General features: G+C 44.0%; 1 long non-coding RNA gene across 1 annotated transcript; it reads left to right on the plus strand.

Annotated features, from left to right (window-relative positions):
- The first annotated feature begins 1067 nt into the window (after nt 1-1067).
- Nucleotides 1068-11501, plus strand: LOC148056953 (uncharacterized). The gene is made up of 3 exons (XR_015702220.1): nt 1068-1364; nt 2734-2836; nt 10540-11501. It is a non-coding gene; the product is annotated as an uncharacterized LOC148056953 (long non-coding RNA).
- Nucleotides 11502-22125: the final 10624 nt, after the last annotated feature.

Raw genomic sequence — 22125 nt, forward strand, 5'->3', positions numbered from 1 at the left:
GAACTTCCCCACCATTTAAAATCCATCCTGGGAGTCCGGCTGCATGAGAGCAAGCTTTCTGAGTCACTGCCACTGGACTGCTACCGTTCCCGTGCTGGCTGTCCCCTCACTGTCTAGGAGAAGACCACCCATCTTTCCAGGCTTGATACCTCCTAACTTCTGCTCTGACAGAAGCAGGGGCTTCTTTTGTAGGTGGAGGAGGTTGCCTGGGCCGTACTGAAGCTGTGGGCTCCTGCAGTCCCAGCAGAGCAGTGGGATGATGAAGCCTCCTGAGAAGCAGCAGCAAGGTGATTTTGGATCCAGCAAAGCACACTCTGGTCTTTCTGCTGAAGAGTGCTGCTTGGTTACAGCTGCTGTGAAGGAGACATTTGTCTGATGAGTGTTAACCTCTGATGAAAATGATCCCAATGGCTTTCTTTTCCACTACCAACATCCCATGGATTTGGGATTGCACATGGAAAATCCCAGAGCCGGATGGTTAGAGAGCTGCCATCTGTCTCCCTGCAGTGCGGGGTGCCAGCGGGATGAGGCTCTGGTTGCACAGCTCCTCAGTGACTCAGGGAACTGAAAAGATGGTGTTTAGCTTAACACCATGGTAAGTACCATGACATGGGCCTTTTACTGACTGATGCAAAATATTTTTGGAACCCTGCCCAGAGTGATAAGCCACTGCCAGAATAATAATTTTAGGGAGGAACAGCAGGCAAAGGAAAGCGTCAGGCTGATATTTACCTCCAGAAATGCTACCGATATAAACTTTCTAAAAGCTAACTTTTAATTTAATAAAGCTGTCCCCTCAAACCAATTTTAGTTTAATCCTTGAGAGGAGAGAACCTTTTAAGTCAATGGAAAATGGTAATAAACTTTCACGTTGTGGTTCTTTTCCCTAATTCAGTAATAGCTGTCAGCACCTTTCTTTCCCCACTTTCACCTTAACAAGTTAATACGCTGCACTGCCTCCAGCCTGCACTGTGATTATTAATTAACAGACCCTTCAGAATGGATTTTTGTTCCTCTTTTTGTGCAGTGGGAACAGCCATTCACATTTCATAGAGTATGGTGGACATCTTGGGCACGACCTTCCGCAGGGGAAGCTCTGCCTCTTTCAGTACGTTTCACCAGGTGTCCTGTGCTGCGCTCACCTCCTTCCCAGGCACCGTGCAGGGATAGAGAGCTGCAGGAGCCTTTCTCATGGGTATGAGGTGACCCCTTCCTCTATTCAGAGACCAGTTCTTCCCATAGCAGCATCAAATGGTAGTTGAACATTGCCTGCTACTCTTTTTCTGGATGATTTGTGCTGCACATCAGATGCTCCTGCTGCAGCAAATGGAGCTGCCAGCCCCCGGGGGTAGCCCATGCACCAGGTGAGTAGTCCAGGTGAGGTAGGTATATGCAGCTCTGTGTTTGACTGTAGCTCCTCATATTTAGGTTATAATGCTTGGGTAAAATTCAAAGAAACTTCCTGCTGTCTTACAGCAGGCAGGGATATCACCCTGTTCACCTGGTGACTGTCCCTCTGCAATGAAATCCTGCCCCTTACATGCTGGATTACAAGACTACATGCTGTTGTACCAAGAGAGATCTATCAACTGTGCAAATCAATACATTTCTTAAATTAACTGGACTAGGGTAGTGGCAGGACTGCCTGAGCCAAACGCCATCTCATGCTGCCACAGACAAACATGAAATATAATGCTTTCCACAGGCTGATAAGCCCAGTCTTATACCATGCCTTTGTTCTGCCATTCTTCCCGTGCTGCCCCATTATTAACACGGTCTTCACTCGCCATGTTTTTGCCTTGCTTAAGTTGAGTTTTGCGTTTCTTGTAAGTGGGTAAGAGCAGCTCTGCACGGCTTTCCCCCAAGGACTCGGGGCTGCTCTATGCACGCCCCCGTGGAGATGTCGAGGCACACGCTCGCTTTTGCTCAGCTGTGGTTTATGGGCAGCTGCTGCACGCAGTTCTGCAGGACTCTTACCCTTCTGTGCATTGCGTCCACCCTCTCTTGCTGAGATGATAGACTTCCAGATCACACCCTTCACACACTTTCTTCCAAGCACACCTACCCAGTGGCATTTGCTTTGTCTGGAAAACACATTATTTTATCAAAGAATAAAGTTGCAGTATTAGAGATGAACACTCAGAGAAAGTTACAGCTTAGCTGTGCATCAGTAATGGACTGCACAGATTATTCAGCTTTTTTATCACTTAGCCATTTTCTGTGGTATTCTGTGTGTGTTAGGCACAGTACACTCTGGCTGAATGCCTGTATTTCAGCATAAGCTAACACTGTAATGATTAAAATGGGAAAGACAAGTGATTCATTTCTCAAAATTAGCCATATCCCCACACTTCAGACAACTGGCCATGATAAGATGCCTTGCACAGCACTTCAGCCATGTTCTACGTGAGACTGATTGAAAGCTGGAAATGAGCCTTAAAGAAAATGACATAAAACTATTTACCCGTATTCAGCAGCGGCCAGCAGGACTTCATGCTGATGTACTGTCAACATATCTCCTCAGCCTTATGTTTAATTCAGCACAGAGCTTGTAGTGGAATAACATCAAGTCGAGCTTTTATTAAAATTTCCTTACTTGAAGTCTCAAAGCAACCAATGTCATTAGAGTTTAAGCATGGTGGTGAATCATGAACCAGGAGAGTTGTTAGGTGGAACAAGAACATTTCAAGATTAGCACTGGATTCAATTAACTGGCTCCTACCCTTTATTCAGCAGCTCCCTCTGGTCGCCTGTTGCCATGTGGGTACGTCTGGGGAGGGATCTCCCTTCCTGGCACCCCCAGCCTGTATCCGGACAAGCCACCGCTGCTGAGCAGGTAGGATGGGCTCCTGATTCTTACCAAGTGATTAGCATTGCCCGAGACCTCCCAAGGCTCCCCCTTAGCATCTCGCAGGCTGAAGGCAGTAGTGGTCTCTCCATCCTGTTTTATCTAAATACCCGACATGCTTGGCACCACTCAGGCACGGCAAGAGGTTCCTGTCATTCTAGAAGAGAAGCAACCTATATGTCACCTAGGATGGAAAAAGATGGCTCTGCTCGTACATTTCAATCCGTATCTCTGATGGCTTTCCCTAATTTTTGTGGCTGAACATGGTCAGCTTTTCTAGTGCGAAGCAGAAGGAGCTACAGAACCAGTGATCTGGATTGTGAAGAGCCCCAAGAACCACATAGTCATTAGTTACTAGAAAATTATTAATGATGAGCTTCACTTCAGAACTGTGAGTTGCAAGGTCCGGTGTTAGATGGAAACAATTGGGGAAGAATAGTTGTGGGTTTTTTTTATAAAATAAGACTTTAAGGGGAGAAAAAAAAAAAGAGAGGGCAGACCTTAAAGTGTCCGTGTAAAGGTACATATTTGCAATGAGAACTGGAATAATCTGAGCTAGGAAGGACTCTTTAAGTCTTCGAGAAAACAGGTCCACTAAGAAGCCATGAGCCCCTGAGATGGGTAAACTGGTGCCCCAGGTGGTCAATGCCCTTGGGACAAAGCTGAGGACAACCAGGAAGGGGCTGGAAGCCTTTCATTCCCCTTCGACCTTCCCTCTGCGCTGGGGCTGGGAACCGCTCTTATCCAAACTGATAAACTGCTCAAACATTGCCATCTGGGGAGGGACTCAGGTTCTGCCTGTGCCTGAGGTTCAGGACATCCTGCTTTGCTGGGGAGAGGCAGTATCTCTGGTAGCAATTGAGAGGACTCAGGATAGCAAAGAGAAAAGGAGTTTTATTATTAAGGACAGCTCATACTATACTTTATTAAATGATTGGAAGAGGCCCTATGGAAGTGCTGGCTATATTAGAGATGTATGAACCCCTTGGGGCTGCTCGAGAGTCTTTGGGGGCTGGTGCAGCCCCAGCAGAAACCATCCCCATTATCCCCACCCCAGGGTGCAGCAGGCAGCTGCCCTCTGGCAGGGAGGTGAGTCCCAGCAGAGCCCCGCTACTGGCAGGAAGGGAAGGGCAAAGTCATTTTCTGACAGCACGTTAAATTAAAACATACTTTTTGCCTAATTCCTTGTGTACCTGTCTCTGATGCATTAGTGTAAATAGCAAAGAAAAAAAAACCAGATTGATTGTCAGGTTGGTTTTCCTCATGTGGTGACTCATAACAGCACTGCACCTCCATCATCAGCTGTGCTTGTTTCTAAATAATATTGAGGAACAGACAGTCAAGGCTCTCCTGAACTTTACAGAACTGAGCTAAGATATGCTACCACAGCCTTTGGTACCTCAAAGGCAAAAAAGATTTCTAAACATGGTGCATTTCCAGCTTTTCTGTGACTTGTGCAAAAAGCAGCAGAGTGCCTGTGTGAAAAATGGTACTTACATTTCTTGTGACACTTTAACAGGCAGGAACATTCTTGCATGACATCTGTGGGGCTGTGTGGCAGCTCAGAGGGTTGGAAGATGAGTGAGTGCCAACACTTCTATCATTCCAAGAGAAGGGTCAGGCAGGAGGAGCCCTCCTCCTCCTGTCCCCCCATGTTTAAGGGACAGAGAGGCACCTCCTTTGTGGAGGAGTCACTTCAGAGAGACCCATGCAGAAAAAGCTCCACCAAGGAGGAAGAAAGGGCGAGGGTGGGAGCCAAGTCCCCACCACTGCCGGAGTCATGTTTGTTTATTTTTCTGCTTAAGTGGATTAGACAGAGACCAAGGAGCAGCAACAGCATGAAAAGGATTAATGCGCTCATGCTCATAGTCATTTAATCTTGCGTCATGACTGCTGCCTCTGAACAAATATTTTTGTCTGTTGCGTATAGACCTCGGATACATCTTGTTCTTTCATCCTTCATGAGAAGCTGTTTTCTGGTCATCCCAAGTTTTAGCACTTGACTTCTCCTGAGCACTTAAGGATCCATGACTTGCCTGCTGCTGCAGTGCAGCAGTGCCATGGTGGCAGGGCCCAAGCGGGGGTTATTGCTCTGTTCCCTGCTTGGACTCGGGGTGGTGGGACATAAAACATCTGGGCTGCAGAACAGAAGCGATGAAAAGGGCACCGGTGTGCGTGGGAAACTGTGGCTGGGTAGAGAGCAGGTCTCATACTGTTTGTCGCTATGGTAGGTGTTTTCCATAGCAGTTCATGAAATTGCACAGAGCTCACTCAAATACCCTGCGTTCAATCAGTGCATTTCATTCCTCTTTACTTTGCCACTCACAGTACCAGCCGGTGGTTTCACTTCCAGAGTTTCCTACCCTGTTCTTTGCTATGCTCATACCGGAGAAGATCCGTGTATGCACTGAGGCCAAATGTTGCAAAACCTCCAATTTTTTATCAAGTTCATCTTTTCCTCTGCAAGTCTTAATACGTGCTGCCTTGTGCCAGTCACTCGCTCCAGCTGGAAAGCACACGGTTTCAGCCAGCACTGGCACCACTACCTAGACATGTCAGCCTATCTGCAACAAGATTTAAACAATAACTAGGTAGGTAATAAAGTTAAAAGTGTGAAAAAAAAACCAAAACCAAACAACTAACCAAACAAAAAACAAAAATAAAACCAAAACTTTTCTGGAAGGTATGACTTCTTTGAACAGAATTTCATATGTGGGAACATGAAAACTGACAAATGGGAATAATTTCATGCAGCATGTAATTAAACTGTACAACTTATTATCACTGGGAGTTGCTACAGCAAATAATTTATACAAATTCTGAAGGAAGGGAAAATATACATGGATAACAACAATACCCAGTTATGTGTCTTTGTGGTGAAAAGAACAGAATTTGTAAGTCTTGCTCACAGCACTGAGCAGCTGGGACGCTTCTGGTTTGCTTTCACTGAAACAAAACATGGCTTGCTTTTGGTTTTGTTTTCTTACGTTTGTATTTTTAATGGAAATTTGGTATGGTCTAATTTAAAATGAAGTTTCAAAACATTTTTTTATTGTTATTATTTTTGAGTAGTAGGCATGGAACATTTCTGCTATAAGATTTTCCTTTCTTCCCTCTCTTTTCCCTGGGAAGGGTCGGGAGATGTAACAAGATTCTTGAATATATTTTGACCAATCTGAAGGTGACTTTTCACCAAAAGAAGCTATTTTCAGAACAATTCTAACTCACCTCTTTGCCTTAATTTTGTGCTTTACTTATGAATGCTTAGTTACTAATGGTAACTAGTGAGTTTAGTTAATAATTACTAAGTAATTAATAATTAAAAGTACGTAGATTTATATTTATTTACTTGTTTATATATTTATGTTGTTAAAGTAATTATTATATAATTTGTTTACTGACTGGGTTTATTATTCAGTTACTTATTAAGGTTTCATTACTAATGTCCAGTTATCAAAGTCTCAGGCCGTGAGGGGGGATGACCAGCGTGCGCCTCCAGCCCTCGCCAGCCTCCCGGGACTGGGATGCCGGCAGTGGCGGCAGCGTTCCAGGGCAGACGGCGTGAGCCTGGAGCAAGGTTCACACTTCTAATTAAAGGACTGACACTAAGCATTCCTAAAAAAAGCGGCTGTATAGCAACCGCTAACGTAACAGCTAAATGGGATTTGGAGTTAAACAGCGATTCACACTTTCTGAAAGGTTTATAGCTTCAAGTATATTAATTATGACAAACTGATTACTTCCCAGCATTTTACAGCACTTGTAGGGAAAGGTATTTTGTGTCTTAAGCGCATACGTTCGTCTCGCTTCCCTAGAGCTCTTTCCCTTAATATGTTTGGCATTTTGAAAATTTATCACTTCCAGCAGAGTTAGAAAATGGTCTTTACTTTTACTTTTTCATTCTTTTCAAAAGTGCTGTTTTATATGAAAACAAATAGTCACCTACTGAATCACAGTAGCCCTCTCCGATGATAAGCTTTGCAGCCCTCTTTCCAGTTTTCACCATTTTACACTCTTACATTCAAAGAGGGTTTTCTGGCCTGCCGGTTCAGGAGACCCTATACACAGCACAGACAGCAAAGACAACGGTTTCTTTTTTTTTACATTTAGACTGAAAAATTGAAATGGAAAACTGACGGGAAAAGAAGGGCTTCAAGTGTATTTTGTTTGCATTCTGTCCATTTAATAATGAAATAATCCAATTAAACCACATTAAGAAGAGTCTGTATGGCACAGGAATAATTAAATTAGCAATTACAAAATGACAGGATAGATAGATCGCTTCTGCATTTCTTTCTCATGGTATTTTGAGTGATGGGTCAGCCATAGCCCCTGCCTGTGAGCAGTGTTGCGTATCTGAGCTGGTGAGACCGACGGCCCTGCCGGCTCTGCCCTGGGAGGGCTGCTCCTCCTGCACACACTGTGCACTTTAACGTGCCAAGTAACCACGAGCCATCAGCTGGTACATATGGCAAATAAACACCGCATTTATTTCAGTTTTGATGGTAAGTGGTTGTTGGAACTGCTCGCCAGCCATTTGCAATCTTTGTAATTTCACTTCTCTCACCTTGCTTACAGACTGTTTCACGGCTCTTTCTCACCACTCTGTGCTTTTCTCAGCCCAGCCCCGGGATCCCCCAGCAGAGGAAGCTGAGCCCCTTCAAAGGGGGGTTGCAGGGAGCAGCTCAGGCTCCTTTGTCCTTCCCTCGCTGCAGCCCAGCTCTGACCCTCCCAGGCCATGGGAGATGTCAGGGTGGCGATAGCCCCATCCCATTGATGTGTGTGCCTGTGTAAACATCCCTTTGCAAACGCTATCTGGGAAAAAAAAAAAAACCAAACCAAAACTGTTTTAGAAACTCTGGCATGCTGTGTTTCCAAAATTAAACATTATGCAGTGTGCCCATGGCAGCTGCTGTGCGATGCGGCTGCTCCTCTGTCAGCTAGAGCTGGCAGCCGGCCGGGGCACGGCGGGGACATGGAGGGGCAGAGTGGGGCTCTCACGATGCTGCAGGCTCTGGCAGCCCTTCCTCTGCATTTGTGCCCCCAGCCAGGAGCTGCGGAGCCCTGGAAGTGCTGCACTGGGGCTCATGGCTGCAGGAGTACCACCAGGGGTGCCTGGCTCATGGATGGCTCAGCTGGGGACAGAGGAAGCCTCGTGGGGAGATGTTCCGTCATGGGTGGATGGGACTGTCCATGGACGTGGGCCAGCTAGGACCGGCTGGGGCTGTGTGGAAATGGCCCGCTGCCATACCAGGTCACTCATACCAGGTCGTTTTGTCATTTGCACATCAGATACAAAAAGTGCTCCCTTGGCTCCTGCCTGAGTTGGGGACATTCTTGCGCACAGTCCCAGATACCAGCCCAGAGCATGAGGGCTCGCAGGATTACCTGAGCATCTTCACTGGGAGGGAGGTCCTTGCTCACCAGCCTGGGGGGGACTTTTTCATTTTACCAGTCCTCAGCTACCCTCCTCTCCTGCTTGCAGCAGATTTTTATTTGGGGATAAAAACATATTTCTTCTCCAAAAATTTGTAAATTTGGAGCAGACTGACTGGGTTTATTGTTGCTTTTTGTGCAGCTTTTTTTGTGCAGTATCTGCACTTGGACTTTCATAAAGCTCAAAGGACAAAAAAGACACTCCCTCCCATCCCTATCGCTGCCATCGAAGCGGCAGGACAGTGCTGGGGCTGGCAGCTCCGTCTGCCTGAACTCACATTTGGCTTCCAGCAGTTTCCGTGGTCTAGTCCAGATGTGATGCTATGAATGATACCACGCAAACATGAACACCACCACTCAGGGACACAAACCTCCCTCCCCAGCAATTGAACTGGAAGTGGGTATTTAGACCCCTGTGCACCATGCCCTGTTTCCACAGGCTGGTTTAGGATGCCATATGGCAAAATATGGCCACAGTAATCCAGGTTTCTGCTCTGTTAGAAACCAAAATACCCTCTTGCAACACAGCAGTGGCATTTCAATATTCCAGAGCCACGCTGGCACGAAATGCTCAGGAAAAGCAGCATCAGCCTCTTCGCCCAGGAGAGGGGAGCTTCTCTTTCCCACATCAAGCCAAAGCACAGCCATTGAGCCAGGAGAAGCTCTGCACCCGCTGCTCTGCTCGTTGCAGTATTTCCCTCATAATTCGGATTCTGCTTCTGGCTGTCACCTTTTTCCACGAGAAGTCTTGCCAGACATCTTCTCAGACCCCCCCCTTGCCAGGTGCAGCCGGGTTCTCCCCAGCTCCCCATCACATCTTTGGCAGCCCCCAGCTGCACCCTCCGGCCTGGCACCCACCCTGCATTGGCACAACAACACTGAAACAATAAATTGATACGGAAATGCCACTAAAAGTTCAGCTGGCTGATGCAGGATATTTTACCTCCTATCAATTAAAAAAATTAAAATTAAAATTAAAAAAAAAAAAGTAAGCACATGGATCTGGGGTAAAGAAGTCTGCAATAAAACATCTGTGTGACCTTCCTAGGGGACTAAAACCATTTGAGGTAAAATGTGAAAAACTGCACTTTCCATGGGACCATTATTCCAATGTGAAGTTTGCAGCCAGCTCCTTTAATTGATTGCAAGTGTCCATTGTTGCCAACTATCCACTAGATTATTCAAAGGAATAATTTTCAGGCTATGATTAATCATTTACTATTCATTATTTCTGAACTGTGACTGACCACCTAAATTGAGTGCACTATTTCTGTTCTTCAATTAGGTAATTGAAATGCTCTTTAAATCAGAGTAATTAGCAGTATGACTTTTCAGAGGAATTATTATTTACCCTACATTAATGGAAAATTCCGGGACTTGTGAGCTATTCTGCCCGTTATTTGGCAGTGATCTGAATTCTATCAGATAAAGAGTGGTATGAATTTGTGAATCATCTTGAACAAACTTGACAGCTTCTATTTGTAAAAATATTAACAATTCTGGTTTTTGATAATTCAGCCAACTCTAACATTTCAGAATATTTCAAACGCAATTTGTAACCAACAAGGCATATTAGTTACAGGAGCCACGAGTTTAGTGTCAGCATACTAATGTTGCCTCCTCAAGATGGTGGAAATAACTAATTTTCATGCCTTCTGAGTTCTGCTTTAGTCAGTACACCAGTAAGACAATAGCTGATCAAATGAACTGATATGTATGCTGTATGTGCTCTTCTGAATGTCTCCATGAATTTGTTTTGATAGTTTTTGCTCCTATTTTGTGTTCACATTGTGAATATTTTCCAGCAAATGATTTAACCAGCCTTAGACTATTAAGCTTCTTTACTGAAAAAGAGATCATTTAAATTCACAGTTATAAATATTCACAGTGCAAATGAGACTACATACCTTCAGCTAAAAAGGAATGTAATGTAAGGCCCACAGTGAATAGCTACAAAAATGGAGCTTTTTCTTCCTAAATTATATGCAGGTCCCGATTCAGTATATATTATAAAAAAATATTTTGCTTTAAGCATATACGTATTTCTGTTGGGCCTCAGTGGAAAGAGTCATGTATTTAAAGTAAGCACCGAGCCAAGTCCCAGTCCCCAGTCCCTCTGGCCTGCAAACACAGTCTGCAAGCTGTTTCACATTAGCGTCTTCAAATGAATTTGCTGCCTCTTGCATAGTCAGACTAAAGACTCTTATTTAATAAATTGCCTTATCTCATTTCTGTGTTTGTGCTGGCGATGGCAGTGCACTAGTCCTGTGGAGAGCAACAGGCTTGCCAGACCTCAGATCTCTCTTTGAACCCAACGGCAGCCGGGCAGCGGAGGCAAGAAGGGCGACAGACGCGGCCGGGTCGCAGGTAAGCTGAGGCAGGCAGCCTTGGCTTTGCTGCAGCGTTCTCTGCTGTAATGCTCTCTGCTGTGACCACCGGCGCTTGGAAATCTTGAATTGTTCCTTGAATCATTTCAATGCCATGTTGAAACAAAGAATACGAGTCAAAGATTTTGTTGTTGTTGTTGCTGTTACTATTACTACTATTAATTATCTATTTATGGAAATTATAGAGCCGCCTATAAAGTTTGTTTTAATCTGTGTTATGCAATAACCCAACCTCCCTCTCTCTCACTTGCTCTCTCATTTTTAGCTGCATAGCATGATAGCAAAACATTGTAGAGATCGGCTATTCCTATTTTATATTCAGAGCATGAGGCTTTACAAGAGGAAATGTCTTGATGTATCTGCTATTTTAGTTTTAATGAAAACATTTCTCGCACTGAAAAAAAGAGGTCACTGCACATCTCTTAGAGTACAAATTATTGCATATGCACAGAATATGGAAAAACACTAAGGCCGGAGTTGAAGCACTAAATTTCCCACTCAATAGCACCTTTATAACATGCAAATAAGGTAAAACCAAGCACCATATTGTGGGGTTTGGAGCACACAAAAATATCATCCCTGGAGCAATGCCACTCCCCTGAGACTGTGTACCGAAAATCATAGGAAGAGGAGTTTTCTTTTTGAGAAAGCTTTGTAGAGGAGTGAAAAAATCACTCATGGACAAAGGACCAAAGGCTCTGATGTACCAAATGTCTTCCCCATAAAGGTCTGAGTGCAATGACTGAAAAAAAGAGGTGTCTCCAGAGCAGAGAAAGAATGGTTTCTGCTCTCTCGGGAGTCCCTCAGGAGGTCATTTGCTCCTGCATTGAATTACTGCCTTTCCTTGCTGCTGCTTGGTTGAACCTCTTCCCTTTCTAAAAGAATGAAAGAACAAAAAATAGTGATATTTTTTCCTAAATTATTTGTTCAAATTTCTTTATAACTGAAGGAAAAAAAACAGCTTTATGTGCAGGGAAAATGTAATGCAATTTGCAAGTATTAATTTCGAGTTTCTCCTAGCATTTTGGTTCACAGGAGCATGCACCACAGGGCGAGTGTGCTGAATGTGCTAACGAGGGTATCCAGGCACTGTGAATAAAACGTCTGCGGAGCACGACCTTTTCTTGTTATGGTGGATTAGTATTTTCCATGTGCCTGTTGGTGTCACTCTGCATCGAATAAAGCTCTGGGTATTCCTTTAATAGCTGCATCCATTACTGCCCATTCCTTACTGCAGAAATAATGAGGTTTTATTACTCCCACACTGATGACTGCAGGAAGAAGTTTGGGGGCAGCATTGTCGTTTACACAGCTCCCATGTCCCTTCCTAAGCATCATGTCCCACAGGCTTTGCTTAAGCAGCCGGGGTGCGGGGTGGCAATAGGGTCTCAAGGCTCAGCCCTGGGCTTGGGGCTGAGCCTATGAGGCTGGTGGGGAGCGGGACCAAGAGCCACACAAGGAGGAGGGGCATTATCCCAGGAGCTATGACCAAGGAGACGTGACAGGCAATGGGCCACGTCCCATCCTGCATGGACAACAGTGGGGATGTACTGTCCCTGTGCCACCGTTCCCTGCTCTTCCTTCGACCCCTCCGAAGGCTGTGTCTGAGCATGCGTGGGACATCCAGCACTTTGCCTGTAATTCTGTAAATGTGGCCTTTTGCATAACAGGGGTATAAGAAACACTGTATTAAACTAAAATTTTTTATTTAGGTTCCTGACATGACAGATAGATGGGTAGAAAGACTTCTGGCAAGGTCCATAAATCTCCTTCCTGAGCAATTAATCAACCCCAGATTGCACTTTTAATGCTGTTCCTAAGCAAAGGTGGAAGACAGAAGATACTCTCAACCTGTGCTCTCTACAACTGTCCAGGAGCTCCCACACCCACCTGCAACTCACAGCAGTGAAGTGGCGAGCCAAGCCGAGCAGGAGTGAGGGCTGGCCAGAAGGTGAGGGATCTTGCCTGGCAGTCAGCGGGACACAGGGGATGTGCCCGAGGGCCAGGTCCCAGCTCTGGGCTCGTGCCCTGCACTCCCAGCACTACTTCTGGGGCTGTTGCACTCCTTCATTGATCAATGGCAGCAGATTTGATGGGCCTCACTAGCAATGGGGGTTACTCATGTGTTAAATGAAAGGTTGTCCTTCTATTTTTTCATGGAAATGAGAATCAGGGTGGGCCTTTCAAGGTGCAGCTCCATTGCTGAGATGCAGTGGACTCTGTTCGCTCCTGCTGGCATGCTCAGCCCGTTCTCGGGAATGGAAATCAACAGATTTGGTTTTCTGAGTTGGTAGCGCTAAAACTCAGCACTTTCTGTCTCCAGGTTGTCTGTGGCTCATCAGTAGAGATGGAGTGACTTTCATGCTGAAGTGCCTTTTCTAGTAAGTTAAGGCTCAAAAAAAAGTATAACCACCCTGTTCATGCCTGACTATGACTGCCACATTTCTTTGAAGTTGCTAGAATATTTTCATTAAATTTATTTGATTTTTCCAGATAATTTTGGGGGGAAACAAACAGACTGCAGCTTTCTATTGTAAAGATACTTTATTAAACCTTCTGTCTGTGTTTTTATAAACATGCTGTCCTTGGACGGGGTTTCTCAATGAAGTTTGCATTTAGTACATCGCATGTGATTTGGGATGATCCATCACTTTGGTCTTGCTTTGGGTGCTCTTGTCCTTTCAAAAAGTGGCTGAAGGCACAGCTGCTGTTGGCCTAATCAGGCCAGACACTTCAAACTGGGCTGGCTGGGTGAGGAGCCAGGAAAGAGCAAAGCTTGTGGTGTTGCTAAACAGATGGGCTGTTCTGCACCAGCCTGAGCTCACTCAGGACATGTGGCATCGCTCCAAACCCTGGTCCCAGGGTGGAGGAGATAACTTTAACATTAAAAAAAAATCTTGGACATCAAATACTTCACCACCAAGTCACAAATCAAATTTTAATTCACATGGTTCCCTTCAGTGCAAAAATTCTCCTGCATACTAGCTGCTGCAACACATCAACAGAAAATACTGTTCAGCTGTGGTAATTAACACTTCAGGCACAGCAAGATTTGAAATTCAGATGTTTGAAAGCATCAAGTAACAGTATCGTGTTAAATATATCCTGTGCCATATGCATGCAGCACATGCATGTGAGGGGCATGTGAGGCAATGTATAATTTTAAAGTACTGTGTCATCCTATCAGACTCTTTTTTTCTTCGCCAGAATAAATCTACATTAATGGATAAAGAACAAGATCTTGTGCCCTGTAAAAAGCAAAATCTGATTTCACTTTTTTGGGTGAAGTATTTTTCATTTTACATTTCCTAGCTCAGACTTAATTAAGTATTTTATGTGGCTTGCCCCTGCTGCTGTCCTTGTGCTCAGGATGTGACTGAAGAGGTGCGCGCCATCCTGACTCAGCTGCTCTTTGTCAATAGCGCTGTTACTCTTGTCATGCTTTTCTCTGGATCAGCCATGCACTAAAAATACCCCTCCAATTGAGCCAAATTTCCTGAAGTATCTCCTGTGTATACATAGAACATCGGATGTTACTGTATTGAAATTCCCATGAAGTGCTTGAATTTAAGGCAGCCTTTGTCTGGTGTCTAACCTGAGTATTTGGAGCCCTGAGCAGACTGCGGGGATGCTGAAAGTGAAGCTGGTTGTTAGGTGGTGCTTTTGTGATAAGACTCTCTTCAGGTTTCAACATCAGTGCGTATCCAGCCTTTTCCTTCTCCGTTGTCACTGCCAAGCCAGCCTTTTCCTCCTGGGTTTCATTGGAATTCAATCTTGTTATTGGCTCTGAAGAGCTGCTTTGACTTTTCAGGTCCCACCATTAGTGGAAGCTGCCCTGTTGTAGGACCCCTCGTCTGTTGGTACTTCTGCCTTTTAATCTCCTGTCTCTGGGTTGTCCACACACGAATAGCTCCTGAGATCCCCAGTTCCCTGTTTCTGTGGACTGGAGGGCATTTCCTTCAGGTAAAAAATCAGAAAAATCCAGGCAAGATTTTTTTAATATTTGAAAATTGTCTACTTCAATTTAACAGGTTACCATTATTGACCTATATCTCTGCCTTTTAACTTGATACATGTCTTAAGAAAGTCAGCAGCTCTGTGCAGTAAAGACCACTGAGTCCCCTGTAGCTCAGCAAACATCTGCTGATTCCTTCTGCCAAGCCCTGCTCTCTGTGATCTGCTTGTGGGCTCGACATCCATTGGCAACATTTCCTACCTACATTGCTCCACACAAAGAGCCAGACCTAGTTCTTTTTTTCCCCAGGCATTTCTTTATAGCTTTTTTTTAGATTTCTTATGGATTTAGTATACTGGTAGCATAAGGGAAATTAAAAAAAAATACCTCTATTACCAGATGTTTTCACACATGCATGCATCTTCCAGCTCCATCCACCACTGAAAAAGGCAGAGAGCACAAGGTGCACTGTTTCAGAAGTGCTTGCATGTAAGAAATTATACCCTGACTAATCTCCTAGTGCCTCTATTCTTTTTCATCAGCCATTTTACAGAGAGATACACCAGGACACAACCAAGGCCAGGCACTCCAGGTCATGACAGTGCACAGTATTTGAAAAGCCATGCCTATTTTAATGCAGCTTTGTGTCACAGAATCATAGAATCATTACGGTTGGAGAGGACCTCTGAGATCATCAAGTCCTACCTGTTAACCTGTCTGGTCCACCTCTAAACCATGTCCCTAAGCACCACATCCACACAGTTTTTGAATACTTCCAAGGACTGTGATTGCACCACTTCCCTGGGCAGGCTGTTCTAATGCCTGACCACTCTCTTCGTGAAGAAGTTTTTCCTAATATCCAACCTAAACCTCCCCTGGTGCAACTTGAGGCCGTTTCCTCTCGTCCTATCACTTGTTACTTGGCAGAAGAGACCGACTGCCACCTGGCTACAACCTCCTTTCAGGTAGTTGTAGAGAGCGAAAAGGTCTCCCCTCAGCCTCCTCTTCTCCAAACATTGTAGAAGTAATCTTAAAACAGTGACAATAAAAATTTTGAATACATGGAACAGGTATTTGCAATTACTGTCCCTATGTTATCAGGAAAAGTTAAACCAAACCACTTTAATTCCCTACAGCTCATTATGTATGCCAAGATGTGAATACATTTTACTTTCGGCAAATATTTAGGCAGAAGTTTTTCTGCAGATGCCCTTAATGAGTGGCATTGCGTAAGACCTGGGACCCCCTCCTCATTGCAGAAAAGCACATTACAGTGCATCGCCGAGCTGCCCCAGTTTCCGTGCTGTGATGCAGGCTGGGAGAAGGTGCCGCTGGAGTGGCTGCGGGAAGAGGGTGCATCACCTGGGGAGAGGCAAAGGCAGTGCCATGGGCTTCTCGCCTGCCCTGGCGAGCAGCAGAGCTGTGTTGGACCCATATTGGCAGTAGACAGGAATGGCAAGTCCTGTAGGTTTATTCTGTGGAGTTTTGCACTGTGAACAGCCTAAAATTTTAATGCCAATGTACTTTTGTGCAGAGGCAAGGTCTGCGGCTAGAGGTAATTATCATCACAGCTCCGTGTAAAACATTCCACTGAAATTTGTAAATGTAGAAAAACTCCATAAATTTAATACCTAATTTTGTTGTGATGGCCATATTTGTATATGCATTCTATTTTTCATTTAAATCGCATTTAAATGAACCACGTCACATCTGTTTTCACATATCAGTGTTTCTTTTTATTCTCCCTTGGGTAGACCCTGCTTTTGCCCAGAATTTAGCAGTGCAGCTCAGACCCCTTCTGAGACTGAAAATAACACCCCAAACTAATGTACATGTCATTCCCACGTTGGCCTGTGTGTTGCGTTTGGAAGCTATGACTTAAAGAGATAAGCTTGTTTTAAGGACTGAGAAATACAGCTTGTATAAAGGCTGACAAAATGACTACATCATTAAATTCAGTTTAGTTCCCTCATCACTGTTTTTACTTAGATTATAAAAATTTTTGAGGAAAGACATATCTTCAGTTTATGTGTGTAGTCATAAAATTCATGGTACCATAATCCTAAACCTGGGCTGACATATTCAGTTGATACCATGATCCAATTCATAAATAAAAATTATTTAATGCCTCATGTTACCTTGGACCTTTCCTCTCTGACTTCTGAAACCACAGAAAAATAAGGGTGGAAGGAAACCCAACGGATGACCTGTCTCCTCTGCTGTACCAAAACGTTCTCAGTGGTACGCACATCGTCCTGAGTGATAGAAATCTGCTGAAACCTGGCATCAAATCCTTCCAGCAAGAGGGACCTTAGGACCTCTGTCCACATCACCAGAAGGGTTTTACAATGTCTAACTTGCATCTGCCTTGTGGTAATGGAACATCTCATTGTCCTCTACGATGACACCCAGCCTAACAGATTCCCTTTCTCTTTGCACCAGGCTTTTGTTTATTTGCAAGACAGTTATTACTTTCCCTTCAGACTTTTCTTTTGGTTTAATAATCGTAATTCTGTCCATCCTTCCTCATCAATGCTAACTTTCAGAGCTCTGATGACTCTTTTTGCTCCTCCTGGCTCTTTGCAGCTGCCTCATGTCCTGCTGGAAGCCTGATGCCTAAAACAGTAGCAGAGACCTTACCCATGGCCGTAAGAGATCATCACTACTGCGGGGGAAAGTCCTCCTTGTCCCCCTCCTTGAAATATAACTTAAGCCTAATATTTTGGCTGACAGTTTCATCACTGCCAACCCCTACCACTGGAGGAAAACATTGCTAAAACCAAAGCATGTATTAGATCTTTTTCTGTTCAGTAACCTAGGTGGTTATTGCTTGGGCGCATTTCCCAGATTTGCACTTTATTTTATATTTGTACACATCAGTCTTCGTTGGCATCTACTGGCTACAGACATCATCTATAGACATAACCCGGTTCCTTTTCCACTTGTATTTTTTTTTCATTATCTTCACCTTTTTGCATTCTACTAATGATAAGAAATTGTGAGGTGAAATCATCTCTATGTACAATGTGACTTGTTTTGAAAAAGCTGAAATAAAGCTGAAAAAATGCAGTGCCCCTCTTTCTACTATGCTAAATAAAGTCACTGTGATCTCTTAAAGAAGCCCTTTGAGAACAGATGCCGATATTACAAGAGTATCACCAGGTTTGGAGGTAGCCTTGTGCAGATGGTGGATCATCCTTCCTGTGAAATACATTGCATTATGCCAAAAAACAGGTGACTTGAAGTGCATGAGAGACTGGACCCTGGGCTTACTGACCTAGTCTCTGCCTTTCATTTTACTATAACAACCACCCTTCAGCTGCACCTCTGGATCCAGAGAGTCCCAGGAATAAAGTACACTGATTTTTTTCAATTATGTTTACTGTTGTCTTGATAATAGATAAGAATATTAATAATTCCTTTTGGTTAATTGAAAAGGTTATTTTAATGAAAATAGAGGACTTTTTAAAATGTCTGTCCCATAGGGACATGTACACATTAGCTTTCTTCCCTGGAAGGCATGTGTTTGCTGTCAGGGGTTTCTTCCTCCTCAGTCTTACACTGGCTTGGCTTATTTTCATACATTTTATAAGACAATATGTTAACGTGCTCTTTCCTCACTGGGGCCCAGCTAAAGCATGACTTTCTTGCCCCATTGGCTAGTAGTCAGAGCACACAATATCCTCTCCCAGCTGGTCAGTATAAAGAGGTAATGTTTGTTAATAGTGACTGTGTAGGTTTGTAAGGCGTTGCCATGTGCAGTATTCACAGAACTAAGGTAAAATAAGTTAGGCACAGTCACCTGGCCATTACACAACCAATCACTGTCACAGCTAAAACAAGCTAAAAGCAGCTCAGGACAAGACAAGCCCAGACAAATCTTAACACCTGGCACCGTCAGGTCAGTACAAAGCCGAAGGCATTTTGTTAGCAATGGCAAAAATTATATTTACTGGGCTGTACCCCTTTGCTTCTGTGCAAGTAAAAGGCAGCCTTGCTTGCATATCCCTCTGCCATTTGAAGCTGTTGCTGCTGAAGCCTAATTTTGGCAAAGTCTTTAGGTGATCAAGGAAAGTCCAGTTTTGTGGACGACTCTCCTGATTGCAAACTCTTTCCTTCCCGCCTGCCTCCAGAGGAGCTATGGGAGGCGATGCCCTTAGGCAGCACTGAGCGGGGTTCTTGTCATGGCCAGGGAATTGCAATGGCTTAGTGAGCAACAGCAACAGCCAGAGAGGGTAAATAGGAGTGGGTTTGGAAGGATTATGTGAACTTTATCTTCAAGAAAGTGGGATTCTGCAAAGACACAACATGAGAGCTAGATGTTCATTTTAAAGGAGCGGATGAAGAAAAGAGCTGGTCAACTCTGGACATGCCAGACTTGCAGAGAAACGTTCTGCCTGAGCTGCATTTCAGGAAGAGGCCGCTTACTAGGTTGGACTGTTGGTAACCAGAGCAATGGAGAAGTGGAATAAATGTGAACACGTAATTTCCCTGCCCATGTGCTTACCTCCTATTTCTATTAGAATAAAGAGAACTACTAACGTGTTGCGAATCAAGCTGACTGTGGATTTCGACTACATAGATCATTGATATTGTAAATTAGTGACAAACTATCAAAATTAGGAAGCAAAGATAAGTTAATGGCTGGCAAATAATACTGAGAAGTGGAATTGCAAAGAAATATAAATGAATTATAGTCTTCAGATATGAAAAAGAAATACAATGGGATAAAAATCTTCCCAGACGGTGAAGCCTAGCATCACTTACTGGAGGTGTTCAAAAAAGGAATGTTTCAGGAGCATAAAGATAGTGGATAAGAATTTTAGTTGATGCTAGATGAGGATTTTTATGAGAAGTCATTATGTACCAGAGTTTGGAAGAAGCAGAAGTTTTAGTGAAAATATAAATGTAAAATGGAGCTGATTTAATTGGGGGGGGAGGGGGAAGCCAATTCAGGCTTCAGCCCAAGTTGAACTAAAACCCTAAAATGTAAAAACAATTCCTGTGTACTGGACTTTTCTAGATGGACAAACCTGTTTCAGAGCATCAAAATAAGGACCATTAAATCCAGTCCTCTGGTATTGAAGGTCTTCACACTGTACAATTGCTGTCTTTAGCTGATCAGCCCCTCTCGAAAACTACACTTTTCCCCACCATGACAAGAAGTTCTCACATCTCCCTGCCATTGCCTTGAAAACCTTCTGCTTCCAGTCCAGATTTCCTCATGGAAACACAGAGCACATCAGGGGTAAACCATGGTGGAGCTGTTGTACAGTGAAAGATTACCAGAAGTAATTTTTAGAACAAAATAGTTTGGATTCAAAAGCTTGCCATGTTTTGGCTGAACTTAGCTTCATGCGGTACTTCCCAAACACATCTACTTGAGCTATTCAATGCAGTAAGAAAATAAGAAATTTTTAAAAACGCAGTTGTTTTAGGCTTCAAATTAAGTGCCTTCAGTAGACCATAACAGTGCAAAGAAAAGGTAAAGACGTAAATTGAAACATAAAGAGTATCAACATTTTTTTCTGAGTTTCCACATCTAATAGAACTACTGGCAAAAAATCAAGCCTCTTATATTTTCACTTAAGAAACAAAACAGTGAAAATGTTCCTCTCCATTGTGCTCATGATCCTGTGGCTCAGGAGACACCGATGCAGGCAACAGATCAGGAAGGGAGGAAATATTTCCATGGCAAGTGCTGGGAAGGAATAGTCAGCTGAAAGCTCAAAACGAAATGGCACAATAAAAAAGTTTCAGAGAAGAAGATGAGTACTAGGCTCAATTCACTGCCCCACACCCCACTTGCTATGGTCTGAGAGACATTCCAAGGTGATGATGACTCTGCATACGCCTGTGCTGTGGGGTTTGGTATGCAGAGCACCCTGCTGCTCAGTCAGCACTTTCAGAGGTGCCCGTGCTGCTCTAATGCACCAAAACCAGGATGAGCGATGGGGCGGCTACACTGCAGCAGCCTGTACAGGTTGGTGGGGGTGCTTCTGGTACCACTACAACAAAGACTGACAAGAACATCTTTGTGTTCGAGCTTCCTACAAAAGAAGCCTTACTTAAGTTACAGATGTTTTTTTACAAGGGATTTAATTATATTCTACATTTTACTTCTTCCATTAAATACCACTCCTGTATAACCTCTTTAAAGTTTGATACATGCTACATTTTGACAGTTAATATATTGGCCTTATCCAGAGAGCTGTTCCTGAATGAATATCATATTGCATATTCAAGCTCAGGAGCCAACAAATACCAAAGTTAATGTCACACGGGTGCCTCAACTCTGCCTGGCTGCATATATGTCTGATGATGATGCCATCCTCTGTAAACTGCCACACGGGCCTGAAAAATTCGCTATAGATTCATGTACACAGGCAGAATAGCAGCATGGCACAATGTGCCGTGCTTCACATAGCTAGGTGTGCAACCAGCTGCCTTTATTACCTACAGATTTATAGTACAGTCTGTTATGGAGAAATGACAGAGCAGAGAGGATTTTCATTTGTACCCAACACTGGCCTGATTATCCCACAAAAGTCAGCTTAAAACCTGCTTTGTTCTGATGGAAGCACAGTTAGGGCAGCAATGCCTCTCTGGTCAACTTGTTAAGTCTAAAACAGATGCAAAAGAAGAAAAAAAGCCCTGTGCAATGGAAGTGCTGTGTTACGAGCCACATCATCGTCCTAATTCAGTCATGAACACTGAACATCATGAGTCCTTCCACCGTACGTAGCATATGGATAACGGGTCTTGTTAAAAGTATGGCTCCTTTCTGGAGGAAAAGGAGCTAGCACCATGTCAAGGTCCATTTGCATTGCAGAACTCTTTTGTAAAGGGAGCCATTGTCATGAGCTCCCATCTCAATGTATTCTGCTCAAAGTCAGGGAAATACTGTAGTTACACTCAGGATGTCTTTGTAGCACACAGCGAAGAACTGCAATGAGACAGGACTGTGGAGAAGAGAGAAAAAAATGACATACAAGAGGAATTGTAAAATGATTTCTACAATTTACAACCTGCAGAAGCAATAAGGGACCCTGTTCTGCCACCGCTTATGTAATATATGCCCTGTGTATTCTCATAAACTATGTGGCTGCAGTACTTTGCATAGCCTTTTTCTATAATTAAGATGGAAACGGGTTTTGCTGTTCCAGCACTGGTGAGCTTCCCTGGGAATGCAGAAGAAAGTGGGAGGGGAGGACGTGATGGAGATGTGCTGGGGCCTGGGAGCCAGCTCGGCGAAACGACTCACAGCACAGGGCACCTCCCGAAAGCAAAGGGGGAAGCACGGATCAGACTGCGCCTTGATCACTAACCTTGCAACGCTAACCTTGATCCACTCAATCCATGTCCATGTGCTTGCATCTCCCATGGCCCCTTCAGAGCCATGCAGGCTTTCACAAGAAATGCCAATGGCATGGAAGGGGACCCTTAACGGACTGTGGATGAATGTTTTTCTCCATGACTGGTCACGGATCCTGTATGAC

The sequence above is a fragment of the Nipponia nippon genome, unplaced genomic scaffold (genome assembly GCF_047370975.1).
Source record: "Nipponia nippon isolate SJK-2023a ecotype South Korea unplaced genomic scaffold, ASM4737097v1 scaffold_11, whole genome shotgun sequence".
NCBI lineage: Eukaryota > Metazoa > Chordata > Aves > Pelecaniformes > Threskiornithidae > Nipponia > Nipponia nippon.